This window comes from Agelaius phoeniceus, chromosome 10, assembly GCF_051311805.1.
Source record: "Agelaius phoeniceus isolate bAgePho1 chromosome 10, bAgePho1.hap1, whole genome shotgun sequence".
Lineage (NCBI taxonomy): Eukaryota > Metazoa > Chordata > Aves > Passeriformes > Icteridae > Agelaius > Agelaius phoeniceus.
The window spans coordinates 14,365,036-14,383,148 of NC_135274.1; the positions used below are offsets into that span (position 1 = coordinate 14,365,036).

The window sequence follows — 18,113 nt, forward strand, 5'->3', positions numbered from 1 at the left end:
CATGTCTCTCCATGACTCTCTTCCTTTTGTCTGCCTCCTCAATGGCTCCAGAGTCCTAAAGAAATGTTCAGCTTTGAAGACTGGCCTAAAAAAATGGTAATTTTCCAGACAAAGGCCAGGTGTTACTTCCAATTCATTCAGTATGCATCCCTATTATCCTGCGGGTCAGCTCCTGCTGAGCGCGCTCCATGGGTGTTCCGGCTGCGTAAGGCCTGTGAGATTTGCCCCGTGTGACTGAACTGCAGATGGAACTTTCATAGCTCTTATTTTAGCAGCAGTCAATTTGCCAAACTTTCTTAATAGCAAGCTAGAAGGTGATTTCTGTGTCACAGCCTCAGAGCTTTCTCACGCCAGCCAGAGGAGGAGACGAGGAGTCCATCGTCAGAAGAGGGCCGGACACGAGAGCTCCGGCCTGCGGGCAGGGTGGCCATCAGCCACTACAGGGGGCACGGATTTTGGCTCATGGGATTTTGGCTCATGGGATTTTGGCTCATCAGAACTTGGCTCATCGTGCGTTTTCCTGCTCCCCTGGAGAGGCAATATCAGTTCCCCTCAGAGGCAGTTCAGCAGGAGGAGATGCAGGCCAGGCTGTGCAGAGCAGACTTGCCCAGGCACCCCAGGGCTGAACAGAGCCTTTGCAGAGCTCACACAGGCATCCAGTGCCTTGCCAGGATTCCATCACTCCTTCTGGAGGCACCATCGTGTCTGCAGATACCTCTTCCTAGCAAGGTCAGCCATTTCAAGCAAACAAAGAGTTTGGATCATTGTTTACTCTCAGGACAGATTATTTTTTCTCTATCTCTGCGACCAGGGTTAGATGAAAAAAAGAAACAACCCACCCTTTGTCAATATACTGTATCCAAATCAAACTAACACATTTGGTTTCTGCTAGAAAACAAAGTCAAGTTTCAGTTTCTAAATAAACCATTTATGGAGTCATCACTCTGGAATTTTGCCTTTCTTTCCTATGTCTCCTTTCAGATAAAGAGAAGAATCATCTTAGATAAGTAATGCTATCTGCAGCTGCTTATATCCAGTTAAATCAAAATTTCTTTTAAAGAAATGCTAAATGCTGTTGAAAATTCCAGAAGTTAGAAGCTGAGATGTCATTCAAAACCTTCCTTTTGAATTCTTATTGCCTCAGATTCAGCCATTCATGATGATTCCCCTTACATTTTACCACTGGAAAACCTTGCATCATATTCAGTGATGACTAGACTAGATGAGGCTCAGGATATTTTACTGCATTTTCTTAGTCAAATAAAATTTCTTGTTACACAGTGGAATAAATTAAACCATCATGTCACTATGGGACCACTAGAATACTTAATTTACTAGTTTCATACTTAACAGAAATTTCTAGAATAAGCTTAAAATTGTGCATTAATAATTTCTTATTTTTGAGTGAGTTATCACCTTCCTTATGTATTTTTATTATGCATTTTTATTGCTCAGACAGAATGAGACATGTACCATACCATCTAAATGATGAGTACAAAAAGAAGAGAAAAAAATATATTTAAATGAGATTGGGACATCATAAATAAATGGCTCATTGCATTAGAAAGAAAAAAAAGAGAAAATAAATTTTTCTGCAAGGCACCCTAAACCAGCCATGCTATGCGGAGGATTTAGGCAAGGCAACAAAGGTGATGGAGAAGTATAATGAGTAGCAGTGAGGACTCTGGGCTTACACAGACTGTGACAGCAGCTGTGAGTGGGCTCAGCAATTAAGCAGAAGCAAAGGGTTGTGGTTAAGCACAAACCCAAAAACTCCATGTTTAGACTGGGAGACAGATGACTTGAATGCAGCTACTCACGGTTTTTGCTGAAGAGGGTGAGAGGAGATGATCAGCCAAGGCCAGGATGACAAACCACCAACTTCACCTCAATGTTGGTGAAAGACACCATGGAATCTGGATCTTTGGATGTGTTCAGATTTCATTACAGCCATGGCAGCTGGCAGGGGCCTCTGTGTGAAAGTGTTTAGCAGAAGAGAAATGGACTTAATCACGGGCTTGGATGCTCTTCCGTATTTCAAGTAGACAGTGCTGAAAATGAAGGTGATGTGAGGCCTGTAGTTACAGGGTTTTTGAATATCTAAACACTATTTCACAACTTCTTTTTTCCCTGTCCAGGGTGAGTTTTTATAGTTTAGCCTTTAATCTTGTGAAGCAGAAATTTAACGTGTCAGTGTTGACAGACTGTTAACTATAGCAGCAATGATGAAGCTTCTATAATATTAACCTTTCAAAAAATAAAACTGCAATAATGATGTTGTTTCCATTAGACCTTTCAGATCACTTACAAATTATCTGGAACTCCTACTGTTTATTTGTTTTTACTTTAGATTGTTGCCCCAAGCACTTAAATAATTGTAATAAAATAATAATAGAATTAAGATTAGATAAATTAAGTGGAAATGAAACTGAATACATTTTCCATGACAGCTGGCAAGTCCCATTCTGTGACTGCTCAGAAACAGAACTGGAATTTTTATGACAGTAGACAATAAGGCGATCGTGTACAGGATGTAACCCAATGCTCAAGAGGAGCAGTGTGCAAGTGACACATCAACAAAAACAAACTTGTTTCATTTATGTACTATTAATTACCATAACTTACATAATCATGGACATCTGTTCTCCCTTTCTCATACATGTACCTATGCACAGATAATTACCACTATCTACTGGTCAGAAGAGCATGTAGCATAATATAAATATAAATAGATTATAGCATATAATTGTATATTATTATACATATATACTTACATAATACAAATATATATATATATATAAATACAAATAAGACCAGCTCTGTCTTATTTATTCATACATCACTTTGCAAGCAATTTTTTTAGTTCTTAAACTTCACATTGAAACTGCAATAACTTGTTTGAACTTGCATACTTGGAAGAGCATTATAGAGAAAGAAAGGGCAAATAATTTTTAACTAATCAAAAATTAGATATGACAATATCAGTTTAGTATATTTTGTCGTGATTGTTCCAAAATACTGTTTCAAAAGATCAAAAGATTTTGTTCTCCAACTAGACTGTAAAGGCTGATTAGCTTTAATATAGTTGTATTCTTCCAAAAGAAATAGCCACGGTTTTATTGCATTATTCAGATAAAAGAGAAAAGCAACTGGTGCACAAATTACAGTCCTTAAGAAACAGGGCTTTTTTCCATGTTGAGTCTCAAGTACTTAAGGGTGATATTTGTTCCATGAAATATCTTATGACTGTCCCTGTCCAATAACTGTACTTTTGGAACCCAGAAAGCTGTTTTCCTTGAATGTCACATCACAGAATGATAGAATGGTTTACATTGGGAGGGAACTTAAAGTGCACCTAGTTCCAACCCCCCGCCATGGAGAGGGGCTGTTTGTTTTTGTGCCTAAAGTTTTACAGCCACATATCTTCTATATACAAATTAAGGGTTGGTCAAGAGCACAGCTCTGTTAAAAGTGACATTTTATAACAAAGTGGAAATACCCACATATGTAAGTTTAATAAATGTACTTTATACTGATTTATATGTACTACTGTGAGATAGGCAAAAGCAAGAACTTGCTTTAACATACATTTTTAAAAGTTATGATATCTTCAAAGGCTGCTGACATTTAATGGGCCTTATTAACTTTTATATCTAAAATTTTGAAATTTATATGCAATTGTACATATTAATTTAATTTTAAATTTCATCTTACCTAGTTAATGGGCCTGACTTTGCTTGCATTTCAGTAGAACGCTGTTGGATGACAAGTCAAAAAATGGTTATGATATTTTTCTGCAAGTGTCCTGGAAAACACATCCTGAGTTAAATAACCCTAAGCAGCAGGTGCTGAATTAGTGCTCCCAGTTTTGAGGAAGATAACTAATCAAATCAATCTAGATGTGCCCCTGGTTAGAGGAATTCCTGCATGTGACAGAGAATTGCTGCTCCATGTTTAGTTATTTCTGAAAACACTATTAACTGTAGATTTGGATATTTAACTTATTTACTGTCTTTTTTGAGCCTCCCCCCTTTTGGTCAGGGCACGGGGATTGTCCCACCAGCTGGAAGGAACTGGGGACACCAGGATGGTGAGGAAAGCTTACCTTACTGAAAGTAAAAGGAACTGTTTATGTACTGCCAAATACTCATTGGGAAAAAAAGCAAGACACAGACCATAAAATTACTGCATCTGTTGACCATTTAATCTTTTGTTCTGTAAACAACATAATGTAGCACTATATATTGCAAAAGGAAAAAGAAATAAACCTACCATGCAGCTGTATGAGAACCCACTGGACATTTCTTCCTTATTAGCCAGTAGGGCAGATTAGTCTGCATCCTGAGTCCTGAGGATATAGATAACTTCCACTCTTGTTTTTCCTTTTTTTTTTTTCCACTATATATCTGTTTTCAGTCCCTAGCGTAGTAATTCAATAATGTATTCATTTCAATCCTGTGAAACTATTTACATACTGTGCTTCTGTTGTATTTCTTTGGAGAGAAAAAAAGTCGAAAGACCACCAGGCAGAAAGTCAAGTCATCAGTCCATGGTCCCACTGGGCTTGTGGAATTAAGGGATGAAATCTCTGCTGTTGTACAATGGTCCATGAGGAGGCTGATGACAACAGGGAAGGAGAGAAAGATAGGGAAATAATTATTTATTTTATCAGTTTATGACTTCTGAGGAACTGCTCTGCTGTTTTAAACCAGTAAATTTTTCCTCTGCCTTCACACCTTCACATCAAGAGGCTGATATACACTGGAAACAGATGGAAGACAGGATTTGAGGTGATCCTGTGGTTTCTAAAAGCTAATGGGGATGAAAAAAGATTGATATATAGATATAGCTATGGATAGGGATAAGTCAAGCAAAGGAGACTGAACTTGGTTTGTACTAATCCATGTCCCTGAGTTAGGGGGTTGGGGGTGGAGCAGAGGGTTTTATTTTTGTGCCTGAATTGTCTTGCCCAGTACTGCAAAGAAAAAAATCTTTAATTAATTTACTGAGCCATGAAGCTTCCCTCCTCCTCCTCTTCCTCCTCCTAACTGTAAGTGTGCTAAAATAAGTTCTGGTAGAACAAGGAAGAAGCTGTGACTGGGTATGACTGACCTCTGTCTGACCTGGTTAAAACTTATGTTCTGATATATCCGTGTACTGCCCACTTTACACCCATTAAAATCCAGACTAGATTTCCAGGGAAATCTATGTCATTTTAGGACAACCGAAAAAGATTTTTTTTCCCTATTAAAACTTGTGCCAAGTAACACGGGTTTTAATGGTGTAATCTCATTTCTTTAAAAAATATAGTGCCTCCTCTGAACATTTTTTTCTGAATAAAAATGTTTTATCTTTTCCTTAAAAATTGCTGTATTTTAAAGAACATCTTTTCCCCCAGCACCTGCTTAATCTTTTGTTCCACAGATAATTTCTCATTACCCAGGTGTCCTCTTATGGACCCACAGAAAGATTGGGCCTAGTTTAAGTGTGAAATAATCCTGTTGCTTCTATCTGAGAATGAATGAGCCCAGGATTAGATCAGATAAAACACACTTGAGATAAAGTGCACAAGGTGGATTATATGAGAAAAGAGGATTTAGTGAAGAACATATCCACAACTTTTTGTTAACATAGAGAATGGTAGCTTTTGTAAGCAACATTTATGGAAACTCAACTGGAGGTTTAAAAGCTATGTCTTTTGTTGTACATTTCTCTGCATACATTTGCTTTGTAGCTGGTAGCTTTAACTTTGGAAGCCATGCTGGGCCTTGACTCATGCTCATTTTGCTTAATGAAAAGCTAAGGATGTACTTTTACTCATAGATTCTTGTTTTGTTTTCTTTGAAGTTTATTAAGCTATCCAGAAAGATGGGAGGTTCATTAGGTTGTTATTATCACGGCCGCAAATTAAGCATCTGTTCCCTGGGGAGTTATAACCTTCAAGTGGATATCAGAGCCATACTTATTACAATATTTACTTAATTACCAAGTTAGTGCTCTTGTCATATAAAATACAAACATGGACTCTGCTGTCCATATCAGCCATATACTCTCCACCTGCTAAATTTTCAAGATACACTCATTTCATTGAAGTACTCTTTTAAAATATGTACCAATTTTTTTTGGAAAACAATTATTGAAAAAGTTAAACCAAGAATGATGAAACACAGTTATGAATTTAAGGTATCATCAAGAATATTCAAAAATGCTAAGGTATCTGACATTACGAATTACTTTCCTTTCCCATCTAGAAAAAATGTAGTTTCCAGTACCAACAAATTAATCAAAATGTTAGCAAATCATGATTTGCCAAAGCATCTCAAAAGTCAACATCAAGATATGTTTTGTCAAGTAGCTGGTTGTATTTCACTGGACTTGATAGTACCACTCAGACAAATAGAAAGCTGGAGCACAAATCTTTTATGAAAACTCTGGGAATTTCACCTAAGAGGCAAATTGCCAGCACTAATATCTGAAAGTCATTCTTCATCATAATTTTGTGGGTTTTTTTCCTCCTCTTCAGTGCTTCAATTAACTAATGTTGTAAATTACAGAATTACCAGATCTTCCCTCTTTAGTTTTCTGACAGTGTCAAGCTATATAAGCTCAAAAATATTATTCCCTCTTCTCAGACATGACTTGTGTGGACAGATAGGACTCTTGGGAGGATGTCAACAGCACACGACAATGTCTCTATGTTTTGAAAACTCATGTCCATTTTTACTTCAGAAATCCCATTTGGACTTTATAGGGTTGCTTTGTTTTTACTCTGACAAACCCATCATTGTCTTGCCATCTACTACATAATACAAAATATTCACATTATTCATATTTTTCACAAATAAGTGTTGGTCTGTTAGTAATGCACTGTGTGACATGGTGCATTCTTGCCCTTTTCACTGTAAAGAAACCCTGTAATTATTTAACTTTGATGAACCTTTTCCTGGAGATGTGTCTACCCCAGCTATAGAGGGAATGTAGGCTTCTAAATCCAGGTCCCTTCAAATCACATGGCATGGGAACACCCTCCATTGTTTCTATAAACTCTAGTAATATAAGTACCCTCCTTAAATGAAGGCTTATAAAATCCCCAGTTTTGAAGAACTAATGGTTACATCCAAGTCTGGAGTCTTTCTTCATTCTCCCATAAGAAAGAAAGGCCAACTTAACTGAGCAGCCACCTACCAATGAACAAGAATTCTGAAATACAAATCATTCCTGGCTCGCTTTGAATTTTTCAGCAAACATGTTAAACATTTCAGCTCAATAAAAAAGGGATTTTCCAGCCTAAGTACTTCAAGAAAACTTGCAATGGTTTATTAGTAGTTCCTTATATACCATTTTGTAGTGAAATACTGAGATCCTGAGGTCCAGGGTAAGTGATGAAAAAGTTGCACAGTCTCTCTTTAGTAGAAAATATCATAGAAATAAATCTTTTCCTATGAAACTCTGTATACTAAATACAAACTCAAGTGCTTAAGTTCTTGCTGTGCATTTTTGGTAAGTTCATACTAATTAACAAAGAATCTTGAAGCTTTTCCTAAGAAAAATAAAAAGAAATATCAGTGCCTGAAAATATGATGATATCAACCTTTTGGTGACCACTGACTCTCAGTTACTATAGATGAGTGTAAAATTCAAGCTATCATCCAACAAAATCCCAACTCAGCCTCTACATATCTTAATTTTGGTCTTTTTTTTTGAACTTGACGTCTTGAAAATTCATAGCTCATACTCTTTGCAAAGATGGACTTAATTTGTTTTTCATTTAGTTCTGTTAAAAAAGATCACAAAACATTAAAAAAATCCAACTTTGCAAAAGCATTAAAAATTTGCTAATAATTTGAGTCTTTTTTGGAAGGATGAAATAATTTGAAAAATTTAAATAAACTGATTTGTTTCCATCTTGTCATCTAACAATAATTAGAAGCAAAAAACCCAACAATATCAGTTATAACTTCATCCATAAGGGACTCCTTTACAATTTTGCAGAGGGCAGACCGCACTAATGTTATTTATAGTTATATAAATGTCAACAGAATATGACTCTTACTTTGAAGTGTCTGGAGTTTCTCAAATGCACTAAAATACTGGCAAAATAGAACAACATTTTACATAATGTGTAATAATTTGGAAAAATAATAATGAGAATATTCTCTGGTGAATTTTTTTCCTCTACATTTCTTTAAAAATAGATTTGTGATTAAAAATAATTCTGTAGTTTTATCCATACAGCAGTTTAAGCTTTTTTATCACTGTTAATGAAAATATGGTTATACCTTCTATGAAAAGTATATTTCTCAATATGATGTGCTGTAAACAACATGTCTTTAGGCTATTTTTGACCTTTAACCAATGGGAAAGGTCTGTCTAGTTGATCTCATCTAACTACACAGCAGGTACAAGGAATTAAAACAATTTAGGTTAAGTCCTGGTACAATATCAAGTATCAGACAATGTTTTCCAAAAGGAAATACTTAACAAGCTTGCAATTCACTATGATATTTATCTTATGAAAGAGGTAAAAGAGAAAAAAAAAATTTGAGTGTGTTCAACAGTGTGGAATCCCAAGTAAAAATCTATGATATCATTGTTTGTAAAAGTTGGCAAAGAAGATTGTTATAAGCAAATTAAAAGAAAACAATCTACTCTGGATCAACACTGTGTCAGACTTCTTGTAAGGTCACACAAAAAAAGCAAACATTAAATATTGGGCTCCAAAAGCCCTAAGATATTTGCCAGGCTTTCAAACTGAGCTGTGTTTTTCAGTGGGAGAGCACAGTACATAAGAGCTTAACAGTAAAGATTTTTTTTTACTTGAGTTTTTTACATTAATTAGGTCCTTAACAGCACATGCATAATCTAAGGGGAGATCATTGCTTTTGGTAACTTTACAGGCCCCAATTTCATAATTCTGGCTCTACTTCTTTGCTGAGATGGAGCCTGACCCCTCTCCAAGGACTGGGAAGTCAGGATAAACACATTATTTTGTTAGCAAGCGGGAAAACCAGCAAAAGTATTCAGGAAGTTATGTTGCTATCATGTGAGGAATGGGTGTTCCAGAGGCTTTGTGAGAATAAGCCAGTTATTTGCTCTGAATTCTTGCAAATCCTATTCTAGAAATTGTCAGAAACAAGAGGACAGTCCAGAGGGAATGGGATCCAGAGGGATCATCAACTTCCAGTGTCCAAATCTAATCTATATACATATTCAGCTGCTGTTCATTAAAAAGGTACAAGGACAAATCCTTTAAAATGTGCAATTAGGGTAAAAGTTTTCAGACACCTTAGTTCCTCCTTCTGGTGTGATGTGGGAGAACCATGATCCCCATAAATACCCAGGTTTCATCAAATGACCAAAACTGAAATAGAGCTTAAATTTTGTATAGTTTTGAACATTTCTGCTCATAAAAAAAAAAAAAAAACTTCTGGAATTTTTCGTTGTTGCCTTTAACCATTTTCTTCTTCTGATGTTTTTTCTTGGATAAGAATCACCTTAGGCAGCCTAAATATTTATTTGAAACTTTTTTAAAAGGAGATACCTTGTACTGTCATTATTTATTGGTGTATATCCTTAGAGAATATTCAAATGCTTAAAACTGGAAATGGAGCATAATGCAAGGCACTATAGAGCAGATGCTAAGCTTGAAGTGCTTTTAGGAATACATATACCACATTTTAATTTCAACTCCTATTATTATACTAACTAGTCACAAAATGGCTTCCTATTTATGCAATGTGTTATCTGTAATGTCACTTAAATTGAATAGATGAGTGCCTTCTAATAATGTATGTTTACTTCATGAACTTGTGGGCAATTACATTGTAATTATGTCTTTTGTAGGTCCTTTTTTGCTGACACATAGTGCACCAGTGCATTTTAAGTGTAATTGCAGTTCTCCCTACCATTTAGGAAAGCTGAACATTGTTAAAGGTTTGTAAATTACCTACACTTAGACCATAGCAAGCAGGCAAATTAAATGGCAGTGTCAGTAATATTACAATGTAAATTGGTGCCAAGTATAATCCAAGGTAGAAGCATTTTTACAGAATAATGTTTACGTAGCACCTCAAATGCAACAGAAAACATAGATACTCCCAAACTTGTAAAATTACATCATTTTTATCCCTGAGAAAAGATATAGAGCAAAGAATCAAATACATATTTACACAAATTTTGTTCTACTGGGCTACACAGTCGTCCTACAGAAGAGAAAGGTATGCCCAAATGCCAGTATGTCAGAATGCCATTCTTCCACCCATTGGGAATAATGCTTCACCAGAGAAGCAAGAAAATATATTCCCAGCAGCCTGAAAAGCTCTAGAGAGAATCAGGGAAGGAGGGAAGAAGAGAGGGAGACCCTCCTTGCAGTGAAAAATGGATCTTTCCTGCTTGTTTTTCACAAGACCTTGAACTCACCAGAAGGAAGTGACCAACCTCATTGACCACGCTCGTTCCTCCTTTTTTCCTTAGGGTAAAGGTATATGCAGGAACATGGGGCAGTGTGTCCTCATCATGCTTTCAGCTTCTCAACCAACCCATGGAGTAGATCCCCAAGTGAACTTGAGTTTGGAGCCCCACAGTTGATCATGATCCTCACAGAAGGAGGGAACGTTAAAGCCAAGCAAAGAGAGGAATCCTTTATCCCTGTCCTTATTCCTGCCAAGCAGTGAGCTGAATCTCCCAGGCAACTAGAAGAGCAAAGGTAGGAAAAACCCATCCCTTGTCGATGGCATGAGGCCTTATCTTCCACAGCTGGGACTCCAGGACTGTTTCATTGGTGCTTGGAATTATAAAATCAGGTTAATACATTTTCAGCCTGATGCTTTAAACCTGTTGTCTGTGTGCTGTATTATTATTCACCTCAACATCTGGATCACAAGATGGCATTTCACTTTAATTTTTTAACCACCTTGAGGGTAAAAGAGAAATTTCAAAGCAGAGAATATTTTTATTTACCCAAATTTTTCAATGCTCATGAGGCACAATTACAAAAGTACAACTTTTTTTACTACAGACTTGATATATTGGTGCTTTTTTCAAGAACTGAAATTTGGAAGGTTGATGCTGTTTTTGCCATAGGAATTTAAACTATCATTTGCATGGACATGTCACTACAGAATTTTTTTTAAGTAGATTTATGTCGCCCTATGGGGTTTAAGGGGATAGTGATTATTATACACTGAGAAATGTGCATTTAGCTTACAAAACCAATGTCCCACAGAGGTGACCACTCTAGAAAGACCAGCAACATCACTTAAGTAAATTAAATTTGAAGTACTGTCCTGTCACTTCATGCCTCTAGGCCAATCACTCACTGGTGGAAACATCCTAGTTTTGGATTAAACCAGCTCAACCATGCAAACTGTAGCCACTGCATGGGAATGAGCATCTGGGATTGACAGATCACAGATCATGGCAATAGAGGCCACAAGTCCAATGACATAATTTTTATTTAGAGCAAAATCCTAGTGGCATTTTGGTAGAATTCAATCTTCAGTAAATATTTATCAGAATAAACCCAGGGGGATGTATGCTGATCTCATTTGTCTTCCTTGCAACTTGGAAGTAGCAATGGAATTCTACTCATGAAAATCAGAGTGATTTCCCATGGCTGAATGCAAAAATTGGTATGATAAAATGAAAACAATCACATTGCCAGGCCCAGCACAAGTAGGCATAGTAAACTCTCAAATTTTGTGTATTCAGAGCTCCTGGGGATTTAGAATTCCTCTTTCTATTGGTGTTTCTAACTAAAAGTGAGAAATGAAGCAAATCCATTAAGTGGCTAGTGGTCATTTCTCCATGACTGGTGGGAATGAGAGAGGTTTGCTGGACACTGGCACAACATGGACACAGAGATGTTAATTGTGCCTGGCCTTCCAAGGGTCAGCATGGAAAAGGCACAACACTCAGAGTTTGAGCGACTCCATTCTCTTCTTTTTGGTTTCCTGAAAGCAAGAAAATCAGCAGGACACAGCGCTTAAATTGAAGGCTTCTTACTATAGCCTTACTAGGAGCTTTTTTGTGACCAGCTGAGATGGTTCAACCAACTCTAGCCCCATCTTGAGTAACTTCTGTTTGATTGGAATCTACCAATACATGCTATAATTTAAAGAAGTCGATTAGTAGTAGTTTGAAGTCTGACAGTTTGCACAGCCACAATAATAATCTCATGTTCACAGGCCTCCCTGTACTTTTACACCAGTTTTGTTTTCACCTTTTTACACTAAACACAAAAAGATTTTCAGTAAACATCAGTGGTAAATGCTATTCAATTTAAATGGACATAAATTATTCAACTACCACAATTATTGCAAAAATGTAACTTTTAATTTGGGGAGGAAAAAACCCTTAATTGCTATATTCAGTAACTATTCTTCCATACTCACAATGGACTTAGAAGAGAACAGCAAAGCACTGAAGAATCCTGTTGCCAAACATAGCCCTTAAATTACCAGCTTGTCTGTGGAGCTTTTTACTTTAATGCACTTAGGGGGAATAGCTCATCACTAATGATTTGGAAACACAGATCACATAAATCCTCAACTCAAAGTTGAACAGTAACCCAAGTCTTAATACACAAGTTATGTCTCCTTCCTCTAATACATATACAGATTAAAAAAAATAATATTAATAACACCAAAATACCATGTCAAGTGCAATGGTTTCCCCACAAACTCTATCACCTGTTTATCTCTCACCCTCAGTACTAACGCTAAATTGGGCCTCATGAATTATTCATGAGGGGCCGTTTAATGGGATCATTTTTCCTGGCTAGCACTGACACTAATGCTAAGAAAAATCTCTTGACATTAATCTTGGGTTGAAGAAAGCCCCAAATACCTAGTTTTCTTCTGAATGTTCCCTTTCCTCCTATTTAACACATTGCAGAAACCAGTCATTCTACATCTCTGTTTTGCAGGAGTGTGGGCATGGGAGGGTAGAAGGGACGATACAAGGTCGGAGTGGGAATTTGTTATATTATGATTTTCACATTGAGAACTCTGGGGTCTGGTCCAGCTCACATTAAATTTAAATGAAAGTTTCCCGCTTTTTAATTTTTTTTTTCTTTTGTAGATTCATGTTGTCTCTGAAGGAAATGAGAATATCTGTTGAAAAAGACAAGCAAACCATGGATCTCTAACTGCATTATTTATCTAAACTGCCCAGAATTGATTAAAGCCCTTCTTTTCTGCATTAGTTTATAGCTATTCTGATGATGAAGTGATTTAGGGTGTTTTCAGGGCTGATTACAAGAGTAAAGGGCTCTGGTCTTGCAATTGCAAATATGACTGATTTCAAAGCCATAAAAAGTCAGAAACGTGTTTTGGCACATCCTAAAGACAAAGTTGGTTTTAGTTTATGCACTAAGAAGACTCCTGCAAAATATTATCCAAATTGCAATCCCTCCCCTGAAGAAAAATCTCTTTAAATGTCTTAGAGAATAGTGAATTGCAGTCTAAAACATAGCTTGTTGGCAAGTGCTGTATAATAGGAATCCCTCCACACACACTCTTTGGTCATATCATAAAACTACTGACTTGCCTCATTTTTCTAAACCAAAATACCTAAAACGCAATACATTTCTTTTTTTTTCAGTTGTAGCTTTCTGACATCTATAATGGTTTTGTGTCTAAATCTGACAACATTTGTAACAAACTGAAGTGACTGTTACTGCTGGAATGTCCTGGAGGCTTTTTCTGTCGGAGGAGATGACAGTAACTTTTCCCATGCAGATTAAGCTGGTGTTTACAGATTTGCCCTGGGTGTGCATTTTTATCCAGCTGTGATCAAGTAACACTGCCTGATGAGTGCCAGACAGATCTCCTGATACGAAGGGCTTACATGCCCATCACTTCTGTGCAGAACATGGTTCTAATCTGGACACCACAGCAAAGTTCAGTTATTGTTTGATTTTTATTTTCCCTTCATTTGTACACTCAGGCAGAATACTCAAATGAGAATGCAAAAAGCTTTACCATTTGAAAATCTCCTTGCCATTTGACAGAAGCTAGCATTATGTGGATTTAAAGTTATTTTTGTTCAGCCTTTCAGTTCCCCACACTGAGCTCTAACAGGATTTAAAAACAATTAGAAGTGGAGTGGGTGGTTTAACAATTGAGAATTTAGGATTTCATTAATTCTTTTTTCTTTTTTTTTTCTCAATGGATATGTTTCTTTTGTATGTTGTAATAATCTGAAATATGGTAAAATATAGGCTCAATAACTTTTTCCCATCAATGAAAGTGTGAGGTCAAGAGGTTGTTTGCCTTTGTGGGACCTGAAGCTATACACGCATTATAGTGTGGTACTTTGAAAGTAGTGGTGGTTGCATTTTGCTTTCTCAGAATTCCTTGCTACTGAAGATGGAAGAAGTTCTGTTTCCCAATATCTGATTCCCTATTTGGAACCTCTAATACATGAAAGGATAAGAGAAATCATCCTTTGAATTTGAACCTTAAACATATTTCTAAACATTAGCAATATTAACATTGCCTAAAGTACTAGCAACTTACTTCACATCTGTTGCGTGGTTTAAAGCTGTAAAAGCAGTACTTAAACTTGTGGGGCAAATTCAGCTTTTTCTTAAATCAGAATTTCCACTGCTTTCCAAGCCAAATTGATCCATATTCATATCAGTGTATGTTAACAACATTTGCCATTCAGTTTCCTGTTTACATCAAAATCCCATACAATTTGCAGATCTTTCCTGCTCTAATATTAATTTCAGTACAGGAAAGTACTAGGATCCCTCATCCGATCCATAGCCAGTTCTGTATAAATTTATTATCCTCATAAATTGCAAGGCAGCTTTTTCCAGAAGCCAGTATGAGGAGGTACACTTAAAAAAAAATCCAGAAAATCAAAGGTTTCTCCCAAGAGCTGTTGTAGAACATCTTTGTATTTGTTATACAACTTGCATTTGTGCTGAGGGCATCGAAGGTGCAGCAAGCACAGTTGAAACAGTGATTCCAGAATGTGGTGCATAAAATCAGTACAGTCTGAGGAGTGCTTTTCTTTTCAGACTGTGAAATGGTCAGATACCGGTACGCCCAGGGGAAGGCTGAGCTGGAAAACCTTTCACCTCTGTGATACAAGTTCAGATCTGGACAGGTCCTTGGGGACATCACATTACCATGGGATGGTTTCCTGGTGACTTGCATGGAACAGATTGGTGGGCTGCTCCAGAGCCAGTGGGCAGATGTCCACATCACAAAAGACCTCACTTCAGGTTGCTCTCTTGGCAGCTGTACCAGAGGAACCAAGGAATAAATGGGCAAAACTCTCCTCTCTCCCAGCCCTTACTTTCATTAAACTGGCAGGCTATTACTGAGAAACCTGCACTTAGAAACTGCAAGAATAAAGAATACACAACAATTTTACTCACCACTGAGTTAATAAATTACAATATAAGCAGTTTGCCATGCCAGTTTCAAGTTGCTCTTTTGAAGGCACAGTTTGAAGCCAGGCCATCCCAGGGGGGTGAGAAGAGGCGTGCAGCCTCCCAGATTACTTCCCTGTGCAGAGGAAAAGTGCTCTCAGTAGTGCTGTAAATGCAAGCAGCCAGCTCTGAGGCCACTAACTAAGGATGGAGCCCATGGCTCTTCCCCCATCACTAACTCATCCCTGGGGTCCCTCCTGTGCTTTGCAGAGTGCAGAACAAGCAGGGCACAGGGATGAGAGGTTCAGTGCAGTGCACCCATGCAACAGGATGGGATAACAGGTACAGCCCCAGAAACCTCTTGGAGCCTTTCTCCACAACCAGATAAACTCAGCCTGTGTGAATGCATCACACATGTTCATATATATGTGTTTAAATGGAGATATGTGGTATCTCATTGGCTGACAACAATTTGGCTGTTTTATAAAACTTGCAACTAAGTTATTGTATTTTTAAAAGTTTATTAATTTTAATATATCAGCCAACGATTAGCTCATGGAAAGCCTATAGATTTTTGATACTCAGCTTTAACTTGCCAAGTTCTAATAATCATTAAACTTCAAGGAAAAAAAAAAATTGTAACCAGATTTTGAAAAAAACTAAGCTGTTCTTAAGCTACATTTAGAGAATACAAAAAGCTGGAAGACTGCTTTCCTGAGACTTGTTTTTTGGGGTGTACTGAAATTAGGTATCAGACAACCACAGCTGTAATTCTTGAAACAGAAAATAACACTAATAGGCCAGATTTTAAATGACCTGTGGCTAGTTACATAAATACATTAAAAGCTGGCTTTAAATTGCATCAGTATCAAATTTTATTCTACCTGACAGTAACAAATTCAAGAAAGTTGCTCAAGCAGCCCTAAATTTTCTACACAACTTTTTTTTTCTACTGCAATGTTAGCAATTCGGATCCCAATTCATATTAAAATGTAGATGAACATTTTTGTGCTACTTTCTCAGCTGATGTAATACACAAAGCTCAAATAATGGCAGATTTAGCTCTGAAAATTTGTTATATAGTTATATACTGCTATCTGATTTACACAAAATCTGGCTATTGGAGCTAATCAGGTGTACCATTCAGCTAAGGATCTGCTTCAGAATCATTATTTTTTTTTAAAGTGTCAGGAGCATGACAGAAGAGCATATATTTAATTCATTTATTTCTTCATCCATTTCAATGAACATTGGATTTTATCCTTTTGTGCACAAAAATAAATCTCCACAGAGATTTTTATAGCACTTATTGATTTAGAAGGATTTGCTATACAATTTAATTTTGATTTGCTGGGGAAGATGTGTTTTTTAGCAATAACCTGTCTATTATTCACTTAGCTATGTGCCTGTATGAGCTTTGCACTTTTGAAAATCCCTTTCAGGAGACTTAATTTTCACCTGCACATGCACTAGTTGACAGCTCCCTGTTCTTCTTCACTGTCCTGACAATAAACCAAGAATCCCGGTACTCATTTCATTATAAACATTTTGTAAGCATCCCATAAAGATTACTTCTGAGCACAACAGTCAGGGCTAGATATGAGCTTCTTTTCCCTGCAATGAAAGGCTGGTGTCCGATCAAATGAGCCATCCAGGCCCTAAAAAGGCTTTTAAAAAATAGTTTTAATCTCTTCATTGTCTGACTTCACGGCATGGTAGTGCTGCCCTTAAATAAAACTTACATAAAAATGGTTAGTACAGCTGGTCAGAAAATGTGCTTGAAGTTTAGAACCACATATCATTGTTTATACAGATGACTATTTGGGATAGACTTCAATAGAATCTGACTTTACTAGCAAAGGAGAAGGCTTTGGCAATAGCATAGGGTGATGAGCAACAGCAACTCATATTTTCCAACTGAGATCAATGTGGACTTTAATCCATTAATGCAGACCTAAATATCACCAGACAGATATGAATAGATGACAGTGAAAATGTGAGAAAGAAAAGTCTGGAGTAGTCAGATTTAAGAGAGTTGTTTCATATTTGAATTCATTTTAGTACTCTACAGGAAAGCAGCCTGTTTCGAGATTTTCAATTAACATACCCTAGATATGAACTGAAAACACTTCTTTTCTACTAACACAGATGCTTTTTTGTTCACCCATTTTCAGCCCTTGCTCACAGAATTGGGTTTTTACAAAATCCTTGGAAACATGTTAGCAATACATTTTTTGAAATGTCAAAGAACTGGTTTGTTTGGAATGGAAAGCTGCTGACAAACATGCCAAGTCGCTCAGATGCTAAGTTAGATATTTAGATACTCATGGCTGGCTGGGGAGAGAGGAGAGGAAAACCCCAAAACAACAAAAAACCACCACCCAAATTGAAAAAGCTCGCAGCTCTGTGCTATTAAATTAAACTAAAAATAAAGATGATGGCAGTATCTGCAAGCAATTTGGGTGGTCAAAAAACAATGGTGCCCTCTGGTTTGAAAACAGTGTTTGGAGTTTGCACTGTTCTTACTTGTCACAATAAATTTGGACAGGGTTCTTATTTCCTGAATTGACTGAAGCATTTCATTCTTTAAATTTCTAATGTGTTATGTCACATCTTATTGTATTTCATGGTGTCACTTTGCATTATTTTGCATCGTCTCCAAAGCTGATGAAACACAACACAACAGCACATGACAAAAGGAAATAAGCTGTTGGTTATACAGACTAAG

The 18,113-nt window shown here is 36.9% G+C and overlaps 1 long non-coding RNA gene across 1 annotated transcript in view; it reads right to left on the reverse strand.

Annotated features, from left to right (window-relative positions):
• LOC143694884 (uncharacterized) overlaps nucleotides 1-18,113 on the reverse strand; it is a 97,448-nt gene that overhangs the window by 46,632 nt on the left and 32,703 nt on the right. Inside the window, exons 10-12 of the long non-coding RNA XR_013183628.1 lie at nucleotides 4,273-4,617; nucleotides 3,715-3,755; nucleotides 1,821-1,972 (exon numbers count right to left, since the gene is read on the reverse strand). This is a non-coding gene — a long non-coding RNA (uncharacterized LOC143694884). The remainder of the gene's footprint in view (nucleotides 1-1,820; nucleotides 1,973-3,714; nucleotides 3,756-4,272; nucleotides 4,618-18,113) is intronic.